Below are 20,000 nucleotides of genomic sequence, written 5' to 3'. Positions count from 1 at the left end.
ACTTGTCAAAAGAACGCAAATGATAGTTTCATCACTTTACCAACAGCTGCGATAAAAATTTACATAACGTGTTGCAATACATAGATATGCAATTGAAGAGACCAGTGATACAAAGTATTACGTATGTAAATTTCTTTATATATATATATATATATATATATATATATATATATATATATATATATATATATATATATATATATATATTCTATAACACTGTGGTGACCAACGTTTGCATATTCAAAACAGTTTAGAATATTTCCACAGCGAAATATTAAGAGCTGTACTGGAATACTTTATTCTCAGATATATTCCCACTTCTATGAGGTTTGGAATTCTCTTACATCTTCTTCTGTTACTTTTTTATGCGTTTTTACCTTTGCCTCGTGTCTGTCGGGTAGCCTCTTCCATCGGACTCTATGGAAAAAAATTTTTTTTTGCTAAGGTCCTTGTTCTATTTGAATTGGTAATATTAATCAAAGTAATAGTCTAAAATGATCGTCGTTATATGAAGAAATATCTCCATATCTCCAGTTTTTTCCTACATGTCCCAACTTAGAGAGAGAGAGAGAGAGAGAGAGAGAGAGAGAATTACACCACTTTTCGACAAGCGAACGTTTGAGACACAACGTGATGCAACATATGGCGCCAACACGACCCGCACGAAAAATGACGCTATTTTAGATTCTAATTTCGAATATACAATTCTAATTTACACTGAACAAATGATTTACTTGAAGAAATAATCTATTTGATTACAAAATAACTCCATCTCATCATTCGTCAGTCGGAAGTCGAGTAAAACGCAGGGTAATTCAAAGTGATGTCTGGCAACTCCTGATCATCGGTCTAGCCAAGTATAAGATTACCTGACGACGAAGCCGAAGTTGGACTCCACCTCTGAGCTTCTGTTTCTCCTGTTGGTTCGTTCATTCGACCATGGAGGCGTCTTTTGGGTAAGTAGCAACTACTAATCTTTATTTTCTTGTTTCATTATTGTATTTTGGTCGTATTTCCACGATGGGTTAGTGAGATTACTCCAAAAAAAGTAATGGACGGATTGACGGTGCGTATTGACATTTTCTATTGACTTCTGTCTGACAGAATATTTTTTCAGACTTTAAGATAGAAAACTAAGTAATTAAACCAACCGGTGATTTTCCACGGCATGACAGATACAAATAGACACACAGACAGGAAGATAGACTGATAGATAGGTGAGGAATTAACTCTAAACACAGTCTTTCTTCCATCTGCAGAGCTGGGTCCATCCAGGTCGCCATCTTGGAACTCCCTTGGGTTTCATCCGTTGAGCTGGCCTGCCCCTGAAGACCTGGCCAATGGCCCTCTTCAGGGGCAGGCCTTCTTTTCAAAAGAGCCCTAAGAAGGGCAGGCTGCCTCCCCGGAAGGACACCCGCTGTCGCCAGGTCGAGAAGACGAAAGAAGTTGGCTTCGTTTGTGAAGCCTCTGAAGATCCTGGGACTAGTACCACCTCTGTGAGGCCCTAACGATGATCGTTGATTGTCTAAGACTACCTGTACCTCTGTGAGGCTTCAGTGTTTACCTCCGCCGTCTGAGAGGGTCTACAGATTGCGTCTGCCTCTGTGAGGCCTCGACGGAAACCTTCTCAGACGGAATCCTAAAGAAATCCTTGACATCTCGGTGACATGGTGATCCTCGACCCTACTGCTCTAGACAGAAACTGAGTTATTATTATTTTTATTATCATTAATATTATTATTAGTGTTATTATTATCGATGTTGTTGTTTGAAGGACTTCAATTCCACGCGCTTTCCGTTAATGAGAATAGCACTTCGAATTGAAGATTGCAGTTTTGTCATGTTTCTCAATGACTAGAAAGTTGTGGATTACTTTTCTGTCATATCTCTCAATTGCTGTCAAGTTAAAGAATTACTTCATTGCGTTTCTGATTTATGATGCTGTGATAATGGTATTATTGTTAATAATATCACATTTATCATAAGAGAACTTTTGTACAAATGGGTAAAAAGTGTAGAGAATATTGTAGATTGTGGTAAACTAAAGGAATCTTTAGCAGCCCGCCCAGCAGCCATTAAATTGTGAAATTTTTCATTTTAATAAATCAGACCTACATCTTTGTAATAACTGTATTATTTATATACCTATTCAGTCATCAGACCTGTCTAGAATTTGGGTTTATTCCTGACTTAAAGAATGTCCTCACTCACTGTTGTAAGGGACATAATTTAGGCCTAATGACCTAGGCCTAAGATAAGGCCCAGAAAAGCTACACAAAAAGATTCCCATGGCCACTGATTGTTTCTCCAGGTTCAAAACATTCAGCGAGGTTCTACTTGACAGAATATGCACCAAATTCCTCCTCAGCTGCGGAATGCACACCAAATTCCCTTCCAGTTACTAAGCAATCACCAAAGTTTGGAATGTATACAAATGGTTTGCCTGCACTGGGTGGATCAATAAACTCTTCTTTCCCAGCTTTCTGGTGTTGGAAGTCCATTATGTGTTTACTTCAACGATCTTTCATATATATATATATATATATATATATATATATATATATATATATATATATATATATATATATATATGTAGAGTTTAACAAACATTCAAAGCACGCAAACCATTTATGTACATTCCGGACTTCGGTGAATGCTTTGCAATCTGATGAGCATTCTGTCGAAGAGATCATGATTCAACGTTCTTTTCCCGGAAAAGATATAAGCAGAAGGATAGTCTTCATGTGTAGCTTTTCTGGGCCTATTTATAGGTTAACCCATTGAAATGAACAACATTAATCTTCCTTCCTCTAGTCATAAGATTACAGCAACGGTGGTTCATTTAAACACTCCATAATTAGTCTCACAATCTTCGAAGTGATTTGATTTGGACTACTTTTTTAAATAGTTCCCTGTCAAGAAAGCTTTAAGGCTAAATAGTCCACTACCAAATATACTGACGAGGAATATTATGATAAATAAAACGTCACTATTATTTCATCCAAACGATAAATAGTTATGATAATTTATGTCATTATGACCAATCAATCCATCACGTCATCTGGCTACATTTGCAACCCTCTCGAGAAGAAGAGTCGTGGTCACGTGACTATTCCAGCCAATCACGAAAGCGGCCTGAAGTCACGTGACCCATTCTGGCCAATGGCAAGGCTTGTTGATCTTCGCCACGTGTTCCACCTTCAATTTGAGAACTGCTCGAAGCAGGTGCTATTGTGAATCGTGTTATTTTTTTAGTTTTTTTCCGTATTATAAAGCTAATTCTCGCCTATTTCTTTATCAAAGGAGTTTTATCAAAGCGCCAAGGAAAGATGAGGAGACATTTGAGACTTGGACGAAGAATCTCAGGATAAATATGGCCATGAATCTCATATATGCCTCCTAGCCGCCATTAGGCCAAGGTATGACACTGATTTCAGGGTTCGGGGGTCCTGGGGGAGTTAGGGGGGTCCAATGGGGTAGAGAGTTGGTCAGGTAGGGCCAAGATGTTTTCTGCTACATTAGGGTAGGTCAGGTCAAGTCAGGTCAATGTGGCACACTTGTAATTAAACAAATATCGATTATAACCAAGTAAACTTAGACCTAGGCCTAGGTATTGAGACCAAGGGGGCGTTACTCCCTGCCCAGGGGGCTAGGGGGGTTGTCAAATAAGGTCAAGATGTTTCCTACTACATTATGGCACGTCAGGTCAAGTTAGGTTAAAATGCCACCCTCGTAATTAAACCCAATTATCGAATATAACGAAGTAAACCAAAACTAGGTCTAAGTTCTAGGTCGAGGTTTGGGTTAGTTTACATGAAACCGGCCCTATGCCAGCACACACTCAATCCCTAGGGTGTGTATGGAAGCAGGAGGGCTGGTGTGACCCTCAGGATACATGGCGACTAACAGAGGCGAACCATAAGAGGTCTAGTTTCTATTTATGTCTCCTGATTCATACTGGTGACTTATTGATCTCATGTCGAGGCAGTAAACAGAGAGTAAATGACGACGAATAAATAACAATAAACTCTTATAAACAAGCGGATGCGTCTGTGAGCAAACAGACCACGACATGAGACGTGAATAACGCACATGCAGTGTAATGGGAATGTGGAATTTATATCAAATATATTTTCCGAAGCACGAGTCACGGAGACGCCATAGAGACGGGTGTGGTTTGTCAATAGGGGTAACTATGTTGTAGGATGAGTTTTGCTTGTAAAGTTGTATATTTGCTTTTATAAATTGTATTATATATATATATATATATATATATATATATTATATCTGAGGACACAGGAAAACTAAAAGAAGGTTATACCAAAAACTGTCGTGTTATTTTCAAACATTGTACCTCGAAAAATGTGTTGAAATAACACGAAAGCGCTTAATGCACCCTTCTCTTATTTTTCCTGTGGCTATATGCTATATGTATGTATACATATACATATGCATATACATGTAGGCTACATATACATATACATATATATAATAATGTTCGTGTGTATTCGGCGGTATGATATAGGCCTACCTGTTAAATTGCCTAAGCTATCCTATCCGTTTAGAATGCTTATATCATATACCTCCTGCAAACGTGTGCATCTCTCTCTCTCTCTCTCTCTCTCTCTCTCTCTCTCTCTCTCTCTCTCTCTCTCTCTCTCTCAGAGGACGGCGAAATACACGACATTACCACAGAGAAAAAATAACTCACACCAGCATGACATGGAACATCAAACAAAGCCAAAAGTGATTTTGCCCTCCCGATAGACCAAACAACTTTTATGCACTCGTCACGACGGCAGATATGGCCCCCTACCCCAACCTTTTCCCGAAAGGAGTTGGGGGGGGGGTGTGGTCGGGGCAGCAGGGTCATTTCCAGCAAATATGTTAATGGCCCCAAAGCCGCAGGTCCCGTGCCCCGCCTGACCTCACGGAGACCCCTGATCAGGAGCGAGTTCGACGCTCTGAAGCCAGTTTCGGAGCCTCATTCGTCCTTTCGAAGGACTTCCAACGGGATTCTCCTACTTTCTGACGCTTCGTGGCCTTCAGTATAGCCCGCTGCAGTATATCCAACTCGGATATAACGCTGATTTATAATTATATTGGGTAAAATAACAGGAATTGATTGCTCTGAGCATCTGTCGGTCTCCACTTACTGGACCAGGGTGTAAACTCACAATGGACAATCCCGTAGGAGTTGGTGGGGTGGGGGACGTAGAGCCGTCGGTGCACCTCATGCGGTGCACTGTAGGCATTATTTAAGGTTCTTTACAGCGTTCTTGCTTCCATCTAACTTTCCTTAAACCTCTGATAACAGTTGTTTCATAGTCCAACTGGGAGGTTTTCCTCCCGTTACACTTTTAAAATATTTTTATTGTCAATTTGCGTCTCAGCGCTGAATGACCTCGTAGTTCCCAGCGCTTGGCCTCTGGCCTAAATTATACATTCTCTCTCTCTCTCTCTCTCTCTCTCTCTCTCTCTCTCTCTCTCTCTCTCTCTCTCTCTCATGAACAACAGTACTCGGTTTTAACAACTGAATGGAGAGTTCTGGAAACATTTTCATTTGTCAGAGAATTAAAATGACACTGTATAACCTTAGTCAGTATAATCACAAGTTTCTATTTTCATTTAAGAATCAGTTGTCATATGGATATATCCGCCCTTGCATTAATGGTTCATCTACTGAATAATAATAATAATAATAATAATAATAATAATAATAATAATAATAATGCAGTATAGCCATCTCCAGTTTAACATTCAATTATATACGTAGTCGCGTTGTTAAATGATGATGGGGGCTCTGAGCAAATATTTTTTTAGGCCTATAACCATGCAAGAGTATATAACCGTTCCATCCAGTTAATGTCGTTTATTCAGTATATATCCACCTTCGGTATATCACACTATATCCAAATTAAGTATATCCTTATAAGGGCGAAGACTTCAGACACATTTTATTCTTTTAAAAGAGAATTTAGCGGTAAAACGAAGCATAATATTCAGACGGTAAAAGAGGGGGTTATAGCCTGCTTCTTGCGTAACGCCTGTCTAGCCACCTCTTCCTTGAGATTTAAAATTTCGTCGATCATTTCTGTCCATCCACTGCCAGACTTTGGAAGCTACTTCTTGCTTCCGCGTTTCCATACTCCGAGAGGAAACTATGGCTGTATATATATGCAAATGTATATTGAATAAATATATATATATACTGTATATACATACATACACACACACATATCTGTACCAGTAATTAAAGTGTAAATAATTTGTCTATAATTTTTCTTTCGCTAAACTAAGTCTAGCGTCAATAGACCCAACAAATATCGTCATTGCTTAATTACCCCTCAATTACCTTCCAAAGTTACGATTTTGAGTTGTAATTATATGGCTGTGAGTAACGACGTTAAGTAATGACCACATTAGGCAAAGGGTCACACTGAGAGAGAGAGAGAGAGAGAGAGAGAGAGAGAGAGAGAGAGAGAGAGAGATATTACCAGAGTAAAGCTCAAATGTTTCAACATTGAGCAATACCCAATTGGACCCAGAGATTTCTAAGACACGTAATTCTGTCATTAATTATTCAGTGCGTTTGAATGTAACATCACTTCGGTATACGACGTCATAAACGACATCCTATGCTCTCTCTCTCTCTCTCTCTCTCTCTCTCTCTCTCTCTCTCTCTCTTCGTTGCTATAGTTACCGTAACAGCGATAATGGTTTTCCCACGCGCCGTGTAGATTATCTTCCCCCATTAGGTCGTTACTCGCCATTGTAAGCGCGGGATTCCCACCCTTATGACAATGGCACCCGGCTGGGCTTCATAGAAAACGGGAAATTAAGGGAGGCGGAGTAGGAAAGCGGATACTAAACTAAAAGTCGGGAAGGTCACCTCGGCGTTATAAGCGCAGTTTGACCCCAGTGGGTGACCTTCCCGGGGAGCCTGTGGTCGGAGGGGTCATACGAAGAGGCCGAAAATTACTCTTAATTCTCCGTGGAGGCGTCATAAGCCCTTCTGGAGCCACCCAAGACGCCTCAATGAACGCTTTAACTCTTTGGGGATCCCAAGGTGGCGAGGGGTCTCTCTCTCTCTCTCTCTCTCTCTCTCTCTCTCTCTCTCTCTCTCTCTATGAATTTTTAATTTATTGTGGTTTCCTAAAGGTATTATGGCATTTTGTATCTTTTAATGAACTTGTGATTTAAAAGATAATATTTAGGGTGATAACGGAGTTTATATATATATATATATATATATATATATATATATATATATATATATATATATATATATATATATATATATATATATATATATATATATATATATATATATATATATATATATGTATATATATATATATATATATATATACTATATATATATATATATATATATATATATATATATATACATATATTGTACAGTATATGTATGTTTATGTATATGGGTGTACACAATATATATATGTATATATTGTATATATATTTATATTTCCCATTGAACCATGTATATGGTTGCTAGACGACACTGTTGGGGCGTAACTAATGTGGAATTATACGCTGGTTGATATAGCACCTTCTGAAGTCACCCGTATTAAAGAGAATAAAAAAAGATGATGAATCTCTCTCTCTCTCTGTCTCTCTCTCTCTCTCTCTCTCTGGAGCTAATATCGCTTATTAGACAACATAGTGTTCAAGCAATTTTGAGACATTAAGACGTATCTCTAAAAGATTTCGTGATCTCTCTCTCTCTCTCTCTCTCTCTCTCTCTCTCTCTCTCTCTCTCTCTCTCTCTCTCTCTCTCTCTCTCTGGAGCTAATATCGCTTATTAGACAACATAGTGTTCAAGCAATTTTGAGACATTAAGACGTATCTCTAAAAGATTTCGTGATCTCTCTCTCTCTCTCTCTCTCTCTCTCTCTCTCTCTCTCTCTCTCTCTCTCTCTCTCTCTCTCTCTCTCAAAAGATTTAAAGCCGGGATGTTTTGACCTAAAAATGAAGGGTTTTTATTTGCAACGTGATGTTGCAACTTTCCGTCGCAAATACGGGATTCAGAACGGGACGGTTGGTTACCGGACAGAATTATTGGCTCCTGTCTGTCTGTCTATCTGTCTGTCGAATAATAGAAGCTGTCTGTACAATACGAAGGATTAACGGGACGGTTTGAAGACGGAGTGGCGTTCTGCCTGTCTGTCTGTGCTAAGAATGTTCGTAAGAATGGAATTGTAATGTTTTATAAAGGAAGAGGGGTGGTTGATGAATTTATAGTAATTTAATGAATGAAAACCTGATGTATGCAGGAATTGTCTATGATTAAAACGAGGTACCAAGACGTAAAGTTGATTTCACGTTGATAGTGAAACAGTACAGTAAATGAAGGCTAGGTAATTTAATGGATAGGTTTTGTCAGTTGCACACACACACACACATACACACACAGATATGTTGTATATATGTATATGTATATATATATGTATATATAATATGTATGTATGTATATATATATATATATATATATATATATATATATATATATATATATACATATATATACACACATATAAACATATATACACACAACACACACATATATATATATATATATATATATATATATATATATATATATATATATATATATATGTATGTATATCTAATAGAAGGATCCCATAAAAACGACAAAAGGCAGAAAGTTCTTGCTGTATTTCAGAGACTAAACTATCTCCCTCTTCTGCCAGCAGAGGGAGACAGTTTGGTCTTTGAAATATAGCACCAACTTTCTACATTTCGGCGTTTTTATGGGCTCCTTCTATTAGATGGATTTCTGTTTTAACAGAAAATATTTCATAGTCTATATATATGTATACATATACATACTGTACTTACCTACATGCATGCATGCGTACTGTACATACATGCATACACACGTAAATACATACTTACTTGCAAAAAAACCACAGCTGCCAATCATTCACCATCGCTAAAACGAATGAATAGAAAAAAAATCTACTTCAGAACAGCGAAACATTTCCGAGCAAACGCGGACGTTTCCCTTTTCTCCATTATTCCCCTTTTCCGTTCCCGAAAGGGGAAGAACATACGCAGATGACAAGTGAGAATCACGACTTAAGAACCCCCCCTCCCCCCCGCCCTCCCCAAAAAAAAAAAAAAACCCAAGACGGAAAACTAATGACAGAGCAAAGGTCAAAAGCAGGGGAATGTCGTACCGTCTAGCCGTTACGTTGACCCGGACGGGAAGAGGAGCAGTCAGCGATAAAGGGAGGAGAAAGGGAAGACTGGGAAGGAGAATAGGAAGGGACCAGGAAGAGAAACAAGGGGGACTAGACAAAAGAAGGAATTGGGCAAACACGCTAATAGAGATCAACAAAGGGAGTAAACATGGTTAGCAAATTTGCTCATCAGGAAGCTTGAGTGTAAAACATTGTGCTCATATATATATATATATATATATATATATATATATATATATATATATATATATATATATATATATATATATATATATATATATATATATATATATATATATTGTAGAATCTACTGGTCACTTTTACCAGATACTTATGCAATTGTAATAGCCACAAGGCCCTTTTAACTTCGCTAATTCTTCGCGCTTTTTGGATATCCTTGTCACTGCAAAGCCTTTGGGTCCAAGTACAGGTATTGTGGCTATTACATTTGCATATATATTGTATATATATACATATACATACAAACAAATGGAACAAGAAAAACAAAAGCATAGAAAAATATCAATCAACAAAGACAATAGTGGTTAAATATTTGAACAAGAAAAACAAATGCATAGAAAGGTATCAATCAACAAAGATAACAGTGGTTAAACATTTTGACAAGACAATAACCCCAACTACCGGTGGACTTGAACGTCAATCCCTTTCATTTAAGTTTATTTCATGTCCTCAGACCTCGGCCTTTGCCATAAGTTCCGCTTGCTGGGCTCCACAAACCTGAGCCTGAGGCTGTAGAAGGCTGCAGCTCAGAGGCTATGTCAGTCCAGAAATTATGGAAGGCCACTGTTCAGAGACTATGGCTGTCCAGAAATTATGGAAGGCTATGGCACAGCCAAAGATCACAGAAATCCACTGTAAGAGGGCTACTTGCACAGCAGTCCAAGGCAGTGTAAGACTATTGCTCCGAGGCTACAGCACAACCTGAGATTATGGAAAGCTGTGTAACAGAGGCTATCTCTGTAACACAGCCTTCCAGTAGTCTCAGGTTGTTCTGTAGCCTCATTGCAGTAATCTTCCTTTTTCTTGGACTGTGCTATAGCCCTCTTGCAGTGGACTTTTGTGATCTTCGGGTGTGCCATAGCCTTCCATAATTTCTGTGCTGCCAAAGCCTCTGGACTGTAGCCTTCCATAATTTCTGTACTGCCATAGCCTCTGGAATGTAGCCTTCCATAATTTCTGGACTTCCATAGCCTCTGAACTGCAGCCTTCCATAATTTCTGGACTTCCATAGCCTCTGAACTGTAGCCTTCCATAATTTCTGTACTGCCATAGCCTCTGGACTGTAGCCTTCCGTATTTCTGGACTTCCATAGCCTCTGAACTATAGCCTTCTACAGCCTCAGGCTACACTTTAGCGTCCTTCCCTAAGCCTTCCATAGACTGTGTACTACAGTGTTCTGTAGTCTTGAACTGTTCCACAGACCCCATACCACATACTTCCACACTCGCAGCGTCCAGTAGCCTTAAGGTGTAAAATAGCCTTCCATAGTCTTGTGGGTACAATCAAGCAAATTTCCACATTTTTATTTACATTCGAAATTGATGTTATTTGTCGTGCGCAAAAAGCACTATCGATATTTGTCGTTGAGTTTCATACCCGTAGGAATTTACACTTATTTTGAATAATAATAATAATAATAATAATAATAATAATAATAATAATAATAATAATAATAATAATAATAATAAAGTGTTACCATTTATGGCAATACTAGTGCTTTTTCACGAGGCACGATAATTATCATCAGGGAGGACAATAACTCCTCTTCTCTCTCTCTCTCTCTCTCTCTCTCTCTCTCTCTCTCTCTCTCTCTCACTGCGAGGCAGTTCCTCCACCAGCTAGTCAGTCACCTTCAGCGCCGCTAACGGGAGCACCGTGGGAATATGAGACGTTTTTATTTGCCTCCTCTCGGGAAAGAATAAAGGCAATTCTTTCTGAAGTTAATTTTGTTCTTGTTGGCTTTTAAATCAGTCCGAAGCGAATTTCACACTTTGTGTGCTTTATTTTCATGATGCTGCTCTCCTTGCATTTTAATACATTTTTAGTTGTTTATTAATTTATCTTTTCTTTTTAATGTGAGATATCTTTTTTCTGTAATTTCTTTTACTTTCTGTTGCCTCCTAATGAGCACCATACTCTTTGGAAGCTTGAATTTCAAGTCAGTGGCCCCTTTGGTGGGCTTGTTCTATATGAATGGGGTTCATCTTTTAAGTAATAATAATAATAATAATAATAATAATAATAATAATAATAATAATAATGAGAAGAAGAAGAAGAAGAAGAAGGGTTCATCTTTTAAGTAATAATAATAATAATAATAATAATAATAATAATAATAATAATAATAATAATAATAATAATGAGAAGAAGAAGAAGAAGAAGAAGAAGGGTTCATCTTTTAAGTAATAATAATAATAATAATAATAATAATAATAATAATAATAGTAATAATAAAGTTTTGTCTAAGAAGGTTGCAGGCTTGAGTGGGTCTTAAGTACATTTTCTCTCCTTGTTTTGTCTGTTGTTTTATTTGTTTGTTTATTTATTTGTTTATTTGTTTTTGTCAGGGCCCCCAGATGCCCCAAAAACTCCAAAAATGGCGGTTCATACACCTTCCTCCTATAAGGAGCAGCCCTGGAGCCTCACGAACGTCTTCGGAGCTGTAGGTCCGTTTCACACACCTATACAGACACAGGAAATAAGTCCTCAAAAGTCCACTGACTTATCCCCAGTCCGATTCCGTGCCTCCCGGCTTGGCCAGCCAGCCAGCCAGCCAGCCAGCCATTCCCTTACACAGGAAATGAAGCGGAAAATCGGACACTTCCTGTTAATAAATAAGCTTGCTCGGTTACGTCACAGCTTCTTTCTGGTGCCAGGTTTCCGTCTTAGTTCTGAGCTGGTGTTTACATTTCTCTCTCTCTCTCTCTCTCTCTCTCTCTCTCTCTCTCTCTCTCTCTCTCCGAGAAACTGTAGGTGTTGAAGAACAGAACATAATATTTTTTCTCTCTCTCTCGTCCTGAGAAACCTTAGGTTTTGAAGAACAGAACAATAATTACTCTCCCCCCCCCCGCTCCTCTCTCTCTCTGAGAAATCTTAGGTGTTGAAGAACAATAATTTCTCTCTCTCTCTAAGGAACCTTAGGTGTTGAAGAACAGAACAATAATTTTCTCTCTCTCTCTCTCTGAAAACCTTAGGTGTTAAGGAACAGAACGTAATTCTCTCTCTCTCTCTCTCTCTTCCCTTGAGAAACCTTAGGTGTTGAAGAACGGAACATAATAATTCTCTCTCTCTCTCTCTCATTAGGTTTCCCTCATACATTTTGGGGTGAAGTTGCTGGCCCCATACCTACGTCACCCTAACTCAACCCTTATTGTTGTCGCTTGCCTTCTGACACTGGCCACATGCCACCTGTCACTTTGGTGAGAAAACTCATTTTAATTTTATCCTTTATTACTGCTTGAAAAGCCATTAAATTTAAGATTCTTCTGAATTGTTGCGTTTACCTTTCTTAAATATTTTATTAGTTATGATGCTGAGAGAGAGTGATTATATATTTATTTACAAACACCCAAGGAATATACCACAAGTGTCGCTGGTGGTGGAACATTTAACACCTGGTGCTGTTTGCAATTCTCTCTCTCTCTCTCTCTACCCAAAACCTCAGATGGTGTATTTAGTGTTGCTTGCTAATCTCTCTCTCTCTCTCTCTCTCTCTCTCTCTCTCTCTCTCTCTCTCTCTCTCTCACTTTGCCTGACTGCCAAAACACCAAAAGTCATAAAACATTTAGAATGTTGTGGTTGCTTGCTTGTTGATTGCTCTCTCTCTCTCTCTCTCTCTCTCTCTCTCTCTCTCTCTCTCTCTCTCTCTCTCTCTCTCTCTGTGTCTTTATAGATATCGTGAATATTTAGGTTTTTCGCTTCATAGTGACACCAGAATTGTCCAGAAAAATACAGCTCTAGCTTTTGTTTAAAAACTATATATATCTATGTGTGTATATACTGTATATGTATATATATACATATATACACACATAGATGTATATACAGTTTTTAAAAAACCAGAGCTGTATTTTTCTGGACAATTGTGGTGTCACTATGAAGCGAAAAAAATATTAAATATTTATATATATATATTTATATATATATATATATATATATATATATATATATATATATATATATATATATATATATATATATATATATATAGAGAGAGAGAGAGAGAGAGAGAGAGAGAGAGAGAGAGCAAGCAAGCAACCACAACACTCTAAATGTTTTATGACTTTTGGTGTTCTGACAGTCAAGCAAAGTGAGAGAGAGAGAGAGAGAGAGAGAGAGAGAGAGAGAGAGAGAGAGAGAGAGAGAGAGAGAGAGTGAGAGATATTAGCAAACAACACTAACTACACCATCTGGGGTTTTGGGTAGAGAGAGAGAGAGAGTTGCAAACAGCACCAGGTGTTAAATGTTCCACCTCCAGCGAAACTTGTGGTATATTCCTTGGGTTCCGTCAAAAGACAGGAAAGTAACTCAGGACAAACTCCAATCTTCCCAAATTAAGAGGTCCTCTGTCTCTTTGCCTGTTCAGGGTTAACACCCGTTCGATGTCTACGTAGAAACATGCCTCAGTTCCAGAGGTCCTTTATTCCTCACACTGTGCAACTGGAACTTCAAGAGGTCAAGCGAAGGTGCAATGCATTACTACCCTTAAACAATTCTCCCTGTATTTAATAATTTACTTAAATCTTTACATATATATTTATTTATTAATTTGTTAATTTATTTTCTCTTTTTTAGTAAGTGATCTCTTCTTCCGGTATTTCCCATTACCTAATGTTACTTCTTCGTAAAGACACTATGTTCATTGGAAGCTTGAATCTCTAGTGAACGGGCCCGTGTGGGCTTGTTCCGTATGAATGGGGTTCATCGTCGGAATAATAATAATAATAATAATAATAATAATAATAATAATAATAATAATAATAACAGAACGCCTGTGAACCTCCTACAGGGAAACTGTGTGACGGCAGATGTTGCCGTCTTCAAATTCTACAGCTGTCTGTGTACTGGACTGGTGATACAACTCAGACAAGGAAGGAAGAAGTGATCCTTGAATGAGCTCTGAGGCCCAGCGCGAGAAGAGAGTCATCAACGGACGGCAGATGTTTTCTTTGAAATCTACAGCTCTGTATTTCAGGAAGAAGAGATAATTCAGAGAAAGAGCGATTCTTGAATGCGCTGTATGGCCCAGCACGAGAAGAGATTCCTGCTTCCTAGTAGTAGTAGTAATCTGTAATGGCCCAGCACGTTAGCAGTAGTAGTACTAGACAGGATTTGCCTTTGAAACGGCCCCTAACTGCGCCATTTCTTGCGTCAGAGAAGTGATATTTGAATGAGCTGTATGGCGCAGCACGAGAAGAGATTTCTTGTAGTAGTTAGTAGTGGTAGTAGTAGACGGGATTTGCCTTTGAAACGGCCCCTAACTGCGCCATTTCTTGCCACTGCGCGGCAGAGGAAGAAGAAGAGCGAGCCGAGAGTCACGTTTCCCCCTATGGTCTCAAACGGCTAACTGTAAAAATGTCCACTGCAGCGGAAAATCGGCTCCACTACTTCGTCATTTAGGTATGCAATCGTGGAGTCCTACCCACTGACATGGAATTCTGGATGGGGTCTCCTGGAAATTAGAGATATCATTTGGAGAGAGAGAGAGAGAGAGAGAGAGAGAGAGAGATTTATATCAGAAGAACAAAAGAGAGAGAGAGAAATATTCGTAACATCAGCTGCAAACAAGGCCTGCCTAGGCAGTGACAGGTCTGTTAAGCACTTTGTCAAAGCACGTTCTACAGAGCAGCCAATACAATGCGCGAGCAAGGTACCATTCACTCAGTAATTGCTCAGTACACAGCCTGAAAGAATGGCTTCTGGTGTTGACTTTGCTCTCGCGCTAAGTACGAGCTAACTGGATGTTTGAAGGGAGCAACATACTGCAAACATTTTTCCTCTTTTATATATGGAAAAGTTTATATATATATATATATATATATATATATATATATATATATATATATATATATATATATATATATAAAGAATAACAGGACCTCGTTTAAACAGGATGGTATCTGATGGAGATTTTATTCACAAAAGTAATGAGATTTTAGGGACTAACTTTGTAACCGGACGATGGGGGCAGTAAGTCCTTGAAAGGTTGGAACTTTTGTGAAGTAAGTCTTTGTTAGATACCATCCTGTTATACACACACACACACACATATATATATATATATATATATATATATATATATATATATATATATATATATATATACTTGTATATTAAGCTACAAATATCGTTTAATATTGAATTCACTAAACCTTGTGAATAATATACGCTCATGGGCAATTGTAACTGATAAGTGCATCTGCTTCTTAGACCAAGATTCGAGTCTCTCTATAGCTGAGTGGTTAAAGTCGACTGTTTATCGTTGTATCTAGACCAAAGGCTCAGGTTCGAATCCTGCCCAGGACATATGCAATTACGAATTATAATTCCCCTTGTGCGTAAGTTTATTCCCAAGGTATAGTGTATTAGATATCAAGTCATCTTTGTGGCTAAATATTTGTATGTATAATTTTAAAATATTTCTTCTATTTACGACAAATATCCCCACGTTCTTGCAACATGTTGGTTTCTTAATACAACAGCCATGGGTTCGAGAAACCTAGTGTCCCTGTCTAGTCCAGATCTGTATCTGTCAGAAGTTTGCTTTCCCTGTCTATAGCCCAGATCTGTATCAGTCAGAAGTTTGCTTTCCCTGTCTAGCCCAGATCTGTATCAGTCATAAGATTACTTTCCCTGTCTAGCCCAGATCTGTGTCAGTCAGAAGATTGCTTTCCCTGTCTAGTCCAGATCTGTATCAGTCAGAAGTTTGCTTTCCCTGTCTATAGCCCAGATCTGTATCAGTCAGAAGTTTGCTTTCCCTGTCTAACCCAGATCTGTATCAGTCAGAAGATTGCTTTCCCTGTCTAGCCCAGATCTGTGTCAGTCAGAAGTTTGCTTTCCCTGTCTATAGCACAGATCTGTATCAGTCAGAAGATTGCTTTCCCTGTCTAGCCCAGATCTGTATCAGTCAGAAGATTGCTTTCCCTGTCTAGCCCAGATCTGTGTCAGTCAGAAGGTTGCTTTCCCTGTCTAGTCCAGATCTGTATCAGTCAGAACTTTGCTTTCCCTGTCTATAGCCCAGATCTGTATCAGTTAGAAGTTTGCTTTCCCTGTCTAGCCCAATTCTGTATCAGTCAGAAGATTGCTTTCCCTGTCTAGCCGAGATCTGTGTCAGTCAGAAGTTTGCTTTCCCTGTCTAGCCCAGTTTTGTATCAGTCAGAAGATTGCTTTCCCTGTCTAGTCCAGATCTGTATCAGTCAGAAGTTTGCTTTCCCTGTCTATAGCCCAGATCTGTATCAGTCAGAAGTTTGCTTTCCCTGTCTAGCCGAGATCTGTATCAGTCAGAAGATTGCTTTCCCTGTCTAGCCCAGATCTGTGTCAGTCAGAAGATTGCTTTCCCTGTCTAGCCCAGATCTGTATCAGTCAGAAGTTTGCTTTCCCTGTCTAGCCTAGATCTGTATCAGTCAGAGGGTTGCTTTCCCTGTCTAGTCCAGATCTGTATCAGTCTGAAGTTTGCTTTCCCTGTCTATAGCCCAGATCTGTATCAGTCAGAAGTTTGCTTTCCCTGTCTAGCCCAGATCTGTGTCAGTCAGAAATTTGCTTTCCCAGTCTAGTCCAGATCTGTATCAGTCAGAAGTTTGCTTTCCCTGTCTATAGCCCAGATCTGTATCAGTCAGAAGTTTGCTTTCGCTGTCTAGCCCAGATTTGTGTCAGTCAGAAGTTTGCTTTCCCTATCTAGCCCAGATCTGTGTCAGTCAGAAGTTTGCTTTCCCTGTCTATAGCCCAGATCTGTATCAGTCAGAAGTTTGCTTTCCCTTTCTAGCCCAGATCTGTATCAGTCAGAAGTTTGCTCTGCAAGTCAGTAGTCTTTTAGGCTTAAAACCTTATGTATGCCTTTATATTTCCAATAATAATCATTATAATCTATACCATAGGGTAAGAAATATTTATAGGCCCGTTCGCCGGCTAAACTTCTGAAGTATTAGAAAAGCAGTTTCTGTAGAGTTTTCCTTGTGAATCTCGTATGGTTTCACCGATAATAATCATAATAATGACATAACAGTTGGCAGAGCAGAGGTTTTCTGACCCAGGGTGAATATGACAGGGACACTTATTTAAAACATCTCTGGAGCAACCCCCTGTCAGGTTAAACAGCTTATGGGGAATGCAAAAATTCTGCGCCATTAAGATCTGGTTAAAAAAAAGAAAGTTGTAACTCTTTTGCATTTTCAGTAGACAGTTTTAGATAGAGTGGTTCATGGTGGTAGGTTTCCAATTCCTAATATTAGCAGTTATGACTTGGACCACCGACGGATGGTCTCTTGTTTGTCAATTTTTCATAAGTTGTATTTCAACAGAGATCTTTCACATTCACAATTGATCCCTGATCCACATTTCCCGCCGAAAGCAACCAGGTTTGCTGAACAGCAGAAGCACCAATATGCGGTAAATGTACCTCACTGTCGAACTTCTCCAAAGTTCCAGAGGTCCTTTATTCCTCACACCGCTGGGCTGTGGAACAGCCTCCCTATCGAGGTTGTCGTACAATTGGAACTTCGGAAGTTCGAGCGAATATGCAATGCATTACTACCATAGACAATTCTCCTTGTATTTTAATAAGCTACTTATATTTTTTATATATTTATTTATTAATTTATTTTGTATTTTATAATAAGGGGTCCTTTCTTTCTGTATTTCCCATTGCCTTCTGTTGCTGCTTTCGAATGAACACCACATTCTTTGGAAGCTTGGATTTCAAGTCAGTGGCTCTCGTGGGCTTTTCTCATATGAATAGGGTTCAACTTCTGAATAATAATAATAATAATAATAATAATAATAATAATAATAATAATAATAATAATAATAATAATAATACTTTTCATATTACTGCGTGTCAGTTATTGTGTCTAGATCGTAAATGAGTTTAACTAAGTGTTCACACTTACACGTTTAATTCTTTTATATTGTTTCCAGCATCGTTGAAATTATATTTACAGGAAGTAATCACAGATTGCAGTCAATAAATTGGTGTGATTTTTCATTCAAAATAATGTGTCATCTGCGTACATTAATATATATATATATATATACATATATTAATATATATATATATATATATATATATATATATATATATATATATATATATATATATACACACACACATACATATATTAAAGCATCAGAAACGAAATTGAACATCACATCAACCACAAGAAGACCATTTTGACATCTAAGCATCCAGGTACACAATAAACAAAATATTAAAATAAAAAACACTCAAGATTCAGCCAAAGCGAAACAAATCACAGTCATCTACTTACACAATCGTATGGGAGTTCTTGAACGCCGTAGTCTGGGAGGAAGTTCCGTCGACCTGTTAACGGTATCGCGTCTTGACTAAATGTGTTTCCGTCAACCGACGTAGCACCCGGTATTTATAGAGAGAGACCCCTCCGAAGGCCCTCGGTTGCCAGCTAGCCTCTTATTCGACTTCAACGTTTGTTTTTAGTCGCCAAAGCGTGCGAGCGATGATAGAAAGGGGCTCGAGTAATGGAGTTTATTTATTTATTTTTTTTATTCTACGAATTATCAATGTTTGGTATATCTAAGTGATACTAGTGTGTGTGTGTGTGTGCGTGTGTGTCATATTCAGCTTAGACAAAAATACTTGTCGTTTAAGTAATAAATAATAACTTTTTTATATTTGCATTTTTGCTTATTTTAAGCAAAATGAGTTTCTGAGCAAATAACGTTGTATCATGTCGATCATCGACGATTGAAGATATAATCTGTCAAAGACTTTGGCCAAAAAAAAAAAATATTTAAAATAGAAAATCGCCTTATGTCCTATTTCATTAGATCTGAAGAAATTATTTATGATCTTTTACCATTATCATTATACCTATACTCCCTGATTTTAATTAACCTTGATAAGCAGATCAGCAAATAAGAATATATAATAATAAAATCTGTAAGTGATTTTGACCAAATAAAGAAGAAAAAATAAAAAAAATAGAAAATATTTTGCCTTGCATCCCATTCTAATGTCTAAAGAAGTTATTTATCATCTTACCTCTATTCCCTGATTTTAATTAACCTTGATACGTAGGTACTTAGGGCTTGGTGAATAAATCCCTCAAAATATTTTTGACCTTGACCTATGCTGTAAGGTCACTTGTCCATTTATGTGCCAAAATTCGAATCATTTTTTAGTTTTCCGTAAAAGAAAACTATTGAGATTGCTATTTGTCTGTCCGTCCTCACTTTTTTTTGTCCGTCCTCAGATCTTAAATATTGCTGAGGCTAGAGGGCTGCAAATTGGCATGTTGATCATCCACCCTCCAATCATCAAACATACCAAATTGCAGCCCTCTAGCCTCCTCAGTAGTTTTTATTTGATTTAAGGTTAAAGTTAGCCATGATCGCGCGTCTCAACAACACAGGCTACCACCGGGCCGTGGCTGAAATTTTCATGGCCCTTGGCTGAGAGTTTCATACAGTATTATACGCTGTTCAGAAAACTCGATTACGCCAAAGAGACTTCGTTGCATTTTTGCTTTTCTTTCT

The 20,000-nt window shown here is 38.1% G+C and overlaps 1 protein-coding gene and 1 long non-coding RNA gene across 5 annotated transcripts in view; both read left to right on the top strand.

The window, feature by feature from the left end:
- Positions 1–818: 818 nt before the first annotated feature.
- On the top strand, positions 819–2,128 carry LOC136830568 (uncharacterized). Its single transcript, XR_010850663.1, has 2 exons — positions 819–956; positions 1,260–2,128. It is a non-coding gene; the product is annotated as an uncharacterized lncRNA (long non-coding RNA).
- A 1,063-nt stretch (positions 2,129–3,191) lies between these two features.
- Positions 3,192–20,000, top strand: part of pio (piopio) — a 193,262-nt gene continuing 176,453 nt past the window's right edge. For 2 of the 4 annotated variants that reach the window (XM_067090089.1, XM_067090088.1), the window contains exon 1: positions 3,197–3,419. The gene's annotated coding sequence lies outside the window, so the exon portion shown is untranslated. Of the gene's footprint in view, positions 3,420–20,000 lie in introns of all 4 variants that reach the window. The other 2 variants (XM_067090084.1, XM_067090083.1) reach the window with 2 other exon arrangements.

The sequence above is a fragment of the Macrobrachium rosenbergii genome, chromosome 47, assembly GCF_040412425.1.
Source record: "Macrobrachium rosenbergii isolate ZJJX-2024 chromosome 47, ASM4041242v1, whole genome shotgun sequence".
In the NCBI taxonomy this organism is placed as follows: Eukaryota; Metazoa; Arthropoda; class Malacostraca; order Decapoda; family Palaemonidae; genus Macrobrachium; species Macrobrachium rosenbergii.
This window is presented reverse-complemented; position numbering and strand designations above follow the sequence as displayed.